The sequence below is a fragment of the Pipra filicauda genome, unplaced genomic scaffold (assembly GCF_003945595.2).
Source record: "Pipra filicauda isolate LSUMZ 115617 unplaced genomic scaffold, ASM394559v2 scaffold39_size4671491_pilon, whole genome shotgun sequence".
In the NCBI taxonomy this organism is placed as follows: Eukaryota; Metazoa; Chordata; class Aves; order Passeriformes; family Pipridae; genus Pipra; species Pipra filicauda.
This window is the reverse complement of record NW_024104531.1, coordinates 2,139,984-2,152,110: the sequence shown is the minus strand read 5'-3', so window position 1 is coordinate 2,152,110 and position 12,127 is coordinate 2,139,984. Positions and strand designations below refer to the sequence as shown.

Sequence of the window (12,127 nt, the reverse complement as noted above, 5' to 3'; positions counted from 1 at the left end):
AAAAAAAGATAGAAAAACCTCATGACTAATAGAAACTTCAATACCCTGGTTGGTGGGGTTTTGGGGGATTTTTTTGTTTTCTGTGGGGTTTTTTGTTTGGTTGGTTTGGGTTTTTCTTACTTTCTGAAATATTTTTAGACTACTGTTGGTAGGATCAGAAATTTAGGTCAATTTCTTTGCACTAGATGTTAACCTGAATTCGTCAAAAGGAAAACTACCTATACATATATAGAGACACATATATGCATACATACCCTTCTTACCAAGGGCTCAGTCATTAACTGACACATTGACATATCCCAGTACAATACAAGGACATCAGAATGTACTCTAGATATTATGCAGATTTTTGCTCAGCTATGTGACTACAAAGGAGTTTGTCCGACTTGCTTTTTTCCTTTTGGGCTTTGATCATTGTAAAGTATATATGTTTTGGGTAGTTTATTTTCTTTTTATTTATTTATTTAATTATAGTTTCAATAGCAGTTGTATTTCCCTATTTATTCTACCTTGTACATTAGAATTGTATATGAAAGTTAATGCTAGTTGCCTAAAAAGAGCTTTCCCTTGGACTGAGTGCAGTATTTTCCTAAGTGGACATAGTCTAGGCCCATGAAAATTGAAATCTTCAGTAACAAAGGGTTGATGACCTCAGGACAAGAAAACCATAACCTGAAGTCCCAGTTTATTCCAACAGTCCCCATCACCATTGCTCCAGAAGGAAGCAATCTCTATCAGCCACGCTCAGGTGCAGATTTCTTGCCCCATCTCTCATCAGTTCTGTCATGCTGGCCAGTATTTACAGTGCTATGTCCTTCTAGAGAAATACCAAAACAGGAATTAGGATATCTGCTTCTGGGCTGGTCCCACTGAACTCTTTCTGTGGTCAGTGGGAAGAAGCAGACACTATCAGTTTAAGATTCAGAAATCTTCCGAACTCTCACAGGCACCTGCTGCAAGAAGAGGCAAATCTTTCTCTACAAGAGTCTTTTCACTGTAAGAGAGACCTAAGATGACTAACTCAGATGGAAAGATCTGCTTTTGGTGAGATCACTCCTAACATGGATGCTGTTCTTCCTACTTCACCATGGCTCAGGCTGAGAGCAGTCTACACCAAGAGTAAGACCCTGTTCCATATCCCCCATTTGTCACAACTCATGCCAAAATGACTCTCATAAAGTCACCATTTAAAAGCTTTCCAAGGTAAGTTTACTGAAAGGAGCTGATGTTGACCAAGGAAAACTTCAGTCCATTCAGAATCATAAAGGATTTTTTCAGCTATATCTGAAGTTTTCCAGTCATGTTGCAAAGTGCCTGGAAAAATACTGGCTCTAGATTACTGAACCATTTCCTATCTACCTTACTAAGATTCGAAGCAGGCTCTGAAAATGTACTTTGTGGATGCATCCGCTGTCCTTGTGCTACCCCACAGCAGCATGGATAGCTCTGTAGTAATTTTGTAGTAACATACTAAAATTTGGCCATAAATACAATTTTCTTCTTTCTGACTTCTAAAATATTATAGAAATATTCACCACTTCATTAGAAATAATAAATTAGGTATTCCTGGGTATTGAAAACTAGCTTAGTTCAACTTCTCAAATCCTATTCTAGTGTGAAAAATCATTACCAAATGTTTTTTCCAAACTGCTGTTAGAATTGTTAGGTTTTCAATAATCAAAAGAAGAAAGCCAAAACTTTAACAAAGCTGGGTAGATAATAGATTGATAAACACTACACAATATTATTGCATAGCTGAAATTTTTTTTTCCTCTGCTGAAAATATGGCTTTCCCAAATGATTTCTACCCAAAATTAAAAAAAATAAAAGGAGAGAAAATAAAAAATTGAAAAGCCTCTTCTGTGTTACATCACTAAGTTTTTTTGGCTAACGATTTCTTTATTCTTTATATCAGTGGTTCCAGTGAAGGTATTGCTCTTGCATGGTATTGCAAGAAAGAGTCGAATCACTAGTATGCATAGTGAAGTCGATTCATATAAATGAGAAAGAAAACTGGAAATATGTCATTTTCCTCTAGGTTTGGCAGCAAAATGGACCAAGGACCTCTCATACTTTCTAAGACTACTTGGAATCTTGCTGATATTTTAGGTCTTAAACGATCAAAATATTTTAATATTTTTATATATTAAATAAAACTGACCCACTTCAAAATTCCATAAGTATTAATTAATTAAAAAACTCCTCTTCCATGCAATTGTTGAGATATAGAAAGCTCCAACACAGGCCTTGTCATAGAATTTAAGCAAGGGATCAATTTTTTTTACTGTATTACTACTTTACAATTTATTTAATTCTAAGCTTGCTGTACTTTGTGCATGCTCAAAATGTGAAGTTTGCAAAGATTTTTTTAACAATGTGTGGTATGGTTTCGCAATTGGCAAAGTAAATCAAAAAGGGTTAGAATGATATGAATTCAAAATAACATCCAAACTCTTATGTTACAATAAATAACAGAAACAGATTTACACTGAAGAGTAAGACTAGAGAGATGAACTTACTGTGAACTTATTTTAATGAAAGGTCAACTCAGAAAATAAAGTCAGACTAATGTGACTTTGTTTTCTTGATGTCCCATGTGAAATAAACTTTGAGTGTGAGTATGTTTGAAACAGAGCAAATGTACATATTATACACAGGAAGCATGGATATTTGTGGATGTGAGATAAGCAATGATTGAGGGAATCTTGAAAAAATGCATATTAAAGAAAAACCACATTGTAAACACAGCCAATTAAAACATAACCACATATCTTAGTAGCAAAATAATATGACCTCTTGCCTTTAAAACTTTTAAAAATATTTCATTCCTGCACAAATCCTCTTTTCTCAATAGGATGAGATATTTTCGTTTCCATTAGCCTAACATCTTTTAAACTGCTGCAGAGAAACTACTAATGTTCCTCTTAAGCTATTAGCAGAGCAATGCTGCAAAATGATGAGCCCTTGCTGGGAAACAGAGATTTGGCATTTTCAGCCTAAACACATCAAAGGAAGTGTTGGAAGACAAGTCAGGGCAAAAGGGGAAATAGGGTCAGCCTACAACTCCATTGTCAGAGTGGGGAGCACAACAATGAAGAGAAAGGGGGGAAAAAAAGAAAGAACAAGGCAGAACAAAGAAGTGTTCAGGCCTGCCTTGGCTTGTGCTGGGAACTGAGATGTTATAAATTAACAAATAAACAAGGATAGGACAAGCTGTTACCCAAACCTCTACAGTGTCTGGGCAGAGATGAATATGTGTCCTGACATATGAACTAAATCACCATAACAGGCAAGTCTGAATGCAACACGTACCTCTAAAATATTTGTAAATGCTACAACCACTACATCCATTGTTCCTCAATTTCCAAAATTCACCTGGTTTTGATCAAACCAGATTTTATCTGTAAACAGCACCTGGTTTGGGCCAAATGCAACAAACATATTTCACTCTGTTTGGTTTGTTGCCATTCTATTTTATTCTTTCACCAGATAACATGGAACCAGACATCCTGGAAGCTGTGACAGCTATTTAAACAATAATAGATGAATAGAGGCAGCTATTCTCTTGTCTTTATTCCTAAAAGCAAGTAGGATAAGTTCAGACCGGCCACCAATCAAACTGGAGAATATTGATATTGTCAGGATTTGAAAGCAAGTCATAATAGCTGACTCTAAAAAAAAAAAAAACAAAACAACCGAAAACAAACCCTATGCAGATTACTGCCATTCCTAACACAGGCTCACTCTTACCATTTGAGTGATGAAAGAGGATTCTGTTTCCACTTTTTACTACCATAAATCTGGTGCATACATTTTTTTCTGCATTGTAGAAACAATCTATTCCATTTGGCTTAATATGATTTTGGCTTATGTTGTCAAACACTCTTCAGTACAAAGCTTTATATTTCACCTTTCTCAGAGTTAGAAGTTTCAAGTCTGAGAAGCTCTTCTACTTCAATTGAACTTTAAATGTGAATTTATATTAACACAAAAGAACAAGGGATCCCATGTCCTGAACTGAACTGATTACTAACTTCAGGAAATTTTAAATACATAAACAAACAAACAAACAAACAAACAAACAAATAAATGAAATCCTCTTGCCCAATTCCCATATCATTTGGCTGCTTTATAGATTTGGTCATTCAAGATTCACCCTACCTATAACGGGGCATTGCAAGATAACTGCGAAGGATGTTATGGACTGTAAAAGGAATGTGCTGAAACAAACTCTTACAAAAACTTTTTTTTCAATCTACAACTTATTATCTTCTTTTCATATTAACAACAGTTCTCCAGGACACCCAAATTCTCTGAAATTAAAACATTTGCAACTGTGGTAGCTGGATATCAAGGGGGAATAAAAAATATTCAAATAGACAGACTCACTGATTGTTATTTCTGTAACACTTCAAAGAGGCCGGAGCTCTCACAGTTAATAATACCATTGCAAATGCTATCCACTGAGTTCTGTTTCTTGGCTTGGTATGTTTGCCTGAGGATTTTGGGAATAGTAACTCACCACTAATGAAATATGACTAAAAGATTAAAAGCCTACATGGAAAGGATCACAGCTACTGAGAATATGTTTCTTGGATGTGTACATTATGCGCAATGGCTTTGTACCTGATGCAGTCGCTTATATTTGTGCAAGTAGGTCTCATGCATCTAACTATCAAGTATACCATTATGGGCCATTTTCATAGGTGGCATGGCTTTGAAATATGCACATCCTCACTTGATGTAAAGGATTACGCAGAAATAAATGGACATAAGAACTTCGTTTTATACGTCCATTTTGGAGGTAGGTTTAGAAGTAGGACTTGCCCACCAACAGTAAGACTCAGACTTATTGACAATTCTATCAGATTTTAACTACTGAAAACACAATATTTTAACTCGATGCTTTTCCTTTTTGGAAAAGAGTTTCAATTAATAAATTTCCAGTATTCTTTAATCCTTTAAAGAACATGTCATCTCTACAGATCATTCTTCACTACTGTATAGGATCATTGATCATACTGCAGTTGGAGTTGTCTTCATAATGGCAAATTAGAGACAGATGGAGAATCACCTCTTGAACACAACATTGGGGACCTCTCTTTCTCCAAGGTTCAGCAATATCCCTTCTATGCTGATACTTTTTAAGCCAATCTATCTATAAGTACAGAGGGAAAAAAAAGGAATGTATTGCTGGCTGGAATAAGGACATGGAAGATTGGAAATGGAGATGACAAGGAGACAGACAGTAATCAGGAAGTGAGGAAACAGGAAAGCTGAGAAAATAGGGGAGAAGGACACTCAAGGTGGCCAAACACTTTGAAAAGGGATAATAGGATTATGATTATGAGGTGAAGGAGGGGAGAAGAAAGAGTACTCAAGAGCAAGAAATTTACACTGACTCAGCAAGATATAGACAAAACAGCCAAAATTGTTTTTTAAGACAACACATTTTCTTGTCTTTAAAGATCACATATTTTAATTTTCTAAAGGAATTACTGGTATAACATCACTATAAATTAATGGAAAGAGTTGACAAAATATATCCAAAAAGCAAAAATGTATAATTAGTGGTGATGTTCCAGCTGTGAGGATTTCTTCAGGCTTTTTGGACTAGATCAAGTGCAGTGTATTCTTCATTTTACATGTCCCTAGGAGGGCCTCAGAGTCAATCAGTGCAATTTATCTAATTTTCTCTTTCAATAAAAGGATTATTTTAATAACCTTTATCTTATTTTGCAGCATATTACTGAATAGGGCTGGGTCAAGCAGTATTGGCTGATTTATTTTTTCTAAGGATTTCACAATATTTCAGAATAAATTATCATTCCTATTTTTAACCAAAGGTATTTTACCATACAACGGAATGTTAAAATGCCCATGGCATTTCTATTCTATGTACTTTGGCATCATAACACATAATGTGCAAAACAAAATTATACGGTTTCTCTATCCCCATAATAAAAAGTATCCTGTTTACTCACAGAATTTTTAACACAATTTTTTTAAGTGCATTGAGTGATTAGGAAAAGAAGAAATGGGATAGTCAGAGAATGATTCTCTATATATCTAAAAATCATAAAACACATATATCTTGAACACCCGACAATAAATTACATTCATTAACTCTGAAGAAATTAAGAAATTAACTCTAAATTCCTGAAGAAGAAATGATGGTTAAAAAGGTATGCTAAATATTTTTATTTCATTTTTAACAATGTATTAGTATAAAAACAAGGCACTTTATAATATCATAACCTGCAGTTCTTAATTATAAGAACTATACCCATTATTTCTTTTTTAGAGATCCTTAAATGCCACTGGCGGGAACTGGATACAGAGTAAGACTATCTATGTTTTGGATGCTGGAAAAAATATAAATGTATTTTACCGGTTCATGTCAAACATCCCAATTAGTACTCTGCTAACTCTACTCCATCAGACAGGCAATACTGAGTGCTAAAAATAATGTTTCTTCGCTTCGTTTCTTCGTAGCAATTCGATGAGAATTGCTCACATGCATATGTGTATGTGGAGGTCTGTGCAAATACACCTCCCTATAGGTTCACTAGTCATTCTCAGCTTCTTGTACAGTCATGTTGAGTCAGGGTGTTCATGATCATCTATGCAGTAGAGGGATATCTGGTTAGGAAATCAAAACCCACCCTTCGTGATACTAGCTATTGAATCTCCTTTACTGCATTGGCTCACAAGCTGGGTCCCTCACGTAGGTAGCCTGATCATACATCCACCTTTCCTAAATGTATGCAGAACCAAATGATCAAGCCAAGTATTTTCAGTTAAGGCTAAATTCCTGATTAAAATCAAACTTCGAATCAGGGAGCGGACTTTAAGACTGCGTAATGAATATATTGTACACTAAATCTCCCATTTTCAAAATTATGAACATGAATATGCACATCTCAACTGATAAAAGCACTGTACAAGGCAATACATCCACAGTATGCATATTTATTTTGTGCTGCCTATTCCTCCCTCTAACTGCCTCCCTATGGCTACTGCAAAATGCAGAGAAAAAACAATACATAATGGAAAAATTGCATTTTGCCAGATTTTATTGGATCATTTCAATGGCCACATGATTTGCATTAAAAATCCTCTAGACATGTTTCATTGAAAGTTGAAAAACATCTATTATTTGGGGATTTAAGATGATTTAAAAATAAGGAATATCAACAATATTAGCACTTTTGGCATTGTCCTCTAAAATAACAGCACTTTTCTTTTGTAAGCATAACAGTAGTAAGAAGGGAGTTCTTGATAAGAGCACAGCTGGTAACTTGTAATTCTCTGAAGATGAAGGTTTTATGTTAATACCTTGAACTGCATTGTATTCACACTGTTTTTCCTGGTCTGTGTTCAGTTAATAATTCTAGTATTCATTCTCTTCAGGAAAAATAAAAAAAAGTCAATGTTTTCAAGAAGTCCATATCTAGGTGTGTTGCAGCTATGGGGGACTAAGTATTAATGCTCCTTCTACCTGGTCACATGACCCATGTTCCTGGTAATCTGCTGACAGCATGAATCAGATGCCTAAACAGAAAATGAATATATGGTAATGTGTCTGAGCAACAGTCATCAGCTGTCATTCATTCAGCAACCCATAACCTGTTCCATACCCTCATCCCCCCAGTGCTGGCAAGCAGATGAGGTTAACCAGGCATGCTTGGCATCTGGTGTAAAGTGGTGGCACAGAAGTCAACAGTACTGCATTTCACAAATAAATATGTCAGAGAAGGTCAACAGAGAAGACAAAAGAGGTTTAAACACTTCGAATTTATGGCAGCTTATACTGGTCATCTGTCCCAATAGAAAAATATTTATTTGGTCAGAATATGTAAAACTGGATCTATTTATTAATGTAAGTGCTTTGTTTAACTGAATATTCATACAGAATACCATCATGTTTCTTCTTATAATAACATGAGAAAATATTTTATTTTAGATAAATATATAAAATGTACATTGACAGTGTTTTTTGCAGAAATCCTATATTTAAAAACATATATACTCATATTCTCTTCACTTTCCTGTAAGTTCCTATTAATTGCCTATGATTTTAATAAATTCTTTAACATAAAGGATACTACCAATTACCTCTAATATTTGCACTTACAATACATGAACCTATGAAGACCAGTGAATATGATGACCAGTCTAAAAATGCATAGCAAGACAAAAACATATTAAGAAAAGATGTTCCCGAGATTTTGCCTTGCCAAAATTCCTACCTCAGATGTACTGCCAAAAATGCCAATAAAATAAAAGAATCAGGAGCCAAGTCAGACAGACTGAACTGACACAACTGTATGGGGCTACTGGGCAACAGGTTCAGGAATCCATGAACATGCAAGGAAAAGTTTCAAATGCTTTGGAAATGTAGGGGAAGAAACTCTGCTTTGAAAACAAAGTACCTAGGGGACTGTGTTGGTCCAGCCCTGCAGTCACACTTCTGAGAGGTTAAGGGAACAGGTGTTTTATCATCAATAGTTCAACAGCATCTAGTCTTTGCTTAAGTACCTAAATGGCAATACACACTTTTTACAGAAATATATGATCTAGTAACTCCAAGATCTTAACTCTTCTCACCCCTAATACAGCAATTGTTGCTGAAAACAAAAGGATGTGAAGCATCCCATTTTGACAAATTGTCACCAGGAAGGGTACAAAATGACTGAGCTGTTTTAGTATCATAAGCAATGAATCAGTATACACAGAGGTTTCCTTAATTTTGGGGCTAAAACCCCCACATTTGCATAAGAGAGTACTTTTTAAAATTATCCCATAATATTTTTTTTTAAAGAGATATAATAAACATACTTAACGTGTCTATCTATGGAATGGTTCTGCTACTCAGATGCAAATGTTGTAGACAATAACTGATGTACACAGTTTGGATTATACAGTTATGATATCCTAATAGAAATTTGGCTGTCTGCCTATGGGAATTCAATATGAGCTTCATAGTCTATAGCATCAGAAACAGTTCTTTACAATATTATAGCCACATTTCTCAAACCGTTGTCTATAGGTTATATCCTAATATCTGATTTTCACAGAAATCCATAATAATAAACAAAATCCCTAAACCCCAGAGTGCTCAGAAACAAAACTCAGAATGAAAAGGCAAGCATTTTTACATCTGATATGATTTCTCTTGAAATTCATTCATCAAACATCTGCAACTAGCTGCCAGAACATGTCCATTAGTGGTATTTCTATGGCATTCACCAGCTTGATGCTCACTGATAGAATAAAATGTAGAAGTTTTACCTCTAATGTTTTCTGCTCCATTTAAGGCATCCACTTTAAAGTGAAATTTGGCTTGCATGTGTCTTCATGTCTTGGAATATGTAATTTATGCTAATATATCAGAATACATATTAGAGAAGACAAAAAATATCCTTTATGTATTTATGCATTATGGGTCTCATTCTGCACTGATTTAAGAAGATAAAAAATAGTTTCAAGTAATCATGTAACATGGATCAGTTTGGTTTACATTAAATACAGAAAATTAAGGTACCTTACATAGCAAACATGCCATATACTTGCTGGTAAATTAAAATCTTTTCTGGGATCCAGTTTAAAACATTCATGCAAATAAAATATTTCATTCAGTCTTTTATGTATATCATATCATAACATCAAGGAAATATGTGTTGCAACTCCACTATAGGGACAGATCTTCTTACTAATTCTGTTTCACATCAAAATTTCTGTAAAAGTTTGAATGTTTCTGCCAATAACGTAATTGAAAAATTATTTATTTCAATCCCTAAGCAACTATAAATGCTATGTAATAGAAGCAAAATACAAACCTTAAGAGTGGTTCAAAGGCTCTCTATGACTTTACCATAATTCATGTGTGTGATAAATGTAAATAAACAAAACCAGAATCAAAAGATCTTTACCATTATGGTACTGTGAACACAGTTACCGCCTAAACAAATGGAAACAAATTGCACAAGCTTTATTATCTCATTATACATTTAAGGATAATACTTTTATTCAGTATTCCAATAACAGGTTGGCTTTTAGCCCAGCTAGTAAAAAAAGCAAAAGCTGCATCAGGAAATGATGATCATGCATGGTTTTGAACTGCTGCACCCAGGAAATTGAGACGAGCAAGTCACAGCAACTTCAGTGATTTTTTTGTTCAGTTTTTGAAAGGCAGTCAGTGCTACTGATGAAGTCTGTTTGTTTACCAAAATTTTAATGTAATGAGTTCAAATGGTAAAATCCGAATTCTTCTTTAATTATTATTATTTTTCAGAATCACTTTCCTTTCTCTTCTCTTTGTCCTAACTGGTCTACAAGTCAGCTTATTCTACTGCTTCCTACAATTTTTCCTTACATCTCAAACATTTTTCTCAGTAACACATTGTTTCTAAAGTGTCTTTGATTCAATAGTTTCTTCCCCTTCCAAGATATGAAGAAATTAGTCTGATTGTTGAAATTTCAAGACCAGAAAAAAAAAAAATTCAAGACAATATAGATATGTTTATATGGCAGTGTGTAGAAAAGTTCAACATTAGGTCCAGTGATCTGAAATATGAGCATTTTACTATACTACTTTACTACATCTTTGGTTTATAAAAGACGACACCACTATGTAACACCACACTCTTCACAGAGGGAATAAAGTTGAATCAATGATCTTATCCTATGCTTAATCTCAATTCTCCAAAAGATTAAGAGCACAGAAGATATTTCTAAATCCAGCATTTGCCTCACAACTCTTACAGAGTGTGCTAAATTTGTGTTTCAGGTTAAGAACAGGAGGAAAAAGAGACCCAGGGGAGCATATTCAGAAAAACTTTGCTTTAACCCTATCACTATTTTTGGATGTTCTGTCTTTGTACAGCATTAAGTTATCATACACTCCCATTATACAACAGATGTTAAATGCAAAGTAAAAAAGTCAGTTATAAATGATTGATGATCCTCCTTACTATTTCAAAATAAGTCCTGATTATTTATGTAGTTTTGGACAGTGCTTGAAAGCATTATATTAAACCTAAACAATTGATCCATTTTTCAATGGCTTTTGTGTGTAATGTATTATGTATGTTTTTACATTCTTCTGTGTAAAAGGCCCTGGCGTACAAGAAATGTTTAGAGTTTTGAGTGCTCCACCCAGTCCATATGGTAGGTTTGCACTGTGTGCAAGACCTACCTTTTTCCACCAGGTCCATATGGCAGGCTTAAGCTAGCCAGGGCTTTCTATCCTCCACAGGGGCCATATGGTAAAGAGAGCTCGGTGAACACTCATTGACCTTCTATTAATATTTTACATGTCTCTAGCACATAGACATACATACAGACATACATGAACTGATCAGATTGAGCAGGAAAGACTTGGTTCCTGAAACTTTAGCCACACAAACAATACACACATGACGATATGGTAAGAGATGTGGAAACTGGGATTTTTTCAGTTTTATTAAAAAACTGAGAAGTCAAACGTAAAATTTATCAACTTATTTGATAAACTCATCTAATGGTTTCAAATATTTCTACAGACTATTATTTAATTTTGCTAACAAACTGGTACATATTAATACTGACATTTCACTATTAGTTTTTGATATTACCTTACAAAAATGGAACCAAATCCCTTAAATCCACCCACTGACAAAGGATGTGTACTATAGATGAGGAAAATATTTGTTTAAAGGTTCAGCTCTGTGCTGCTCTGCTAATAGCATCTTTTCAGCAGGTTATTTCTTTCTTACTTTATATAAACAAACTTTGAATAAACCAGAGACAATAATTCAGTATAGACAGTAAACTACATGCAGAGAGATAACAATTGACAATCACATGTAAATAAGTCACTATTTGTTGTAGGCACAATACCTCTACCCTTAGTACACAAGTAAAAGGATGAGAGTATCATCTGAGAGCTACAGTATCTCCCTTCTACAGTCTGTACATTTCCTGAACCAGTAGAATCAGACAACACGAGTAAAACAGTTGCATTGGGTTGGATGATTAGGGACATGGGTTTAAAATAAATAAATAAATAAATAAATAAATAAAAGATGGCAACTTTAAATCATAATTCGCATTTTCAAATTTAAATTTGATAGTGTTGTAATAT

General features: G+C 34.5%; 1 protein-coding gene across 1 annotated transcript in view; it reads right to left on the bottom strand.

Annotated features, from left to right (window-relative positions):
• Window positions 1-12,127, bottom strand: part of DACH1 (dachshund family transcription factor 1) — a 379,725-nt gene that overhangs the window by 51,506 nt on the left and 316,092 nt on the right. The gene's annotated exons all lie outside the window — the stretch shown is intronic.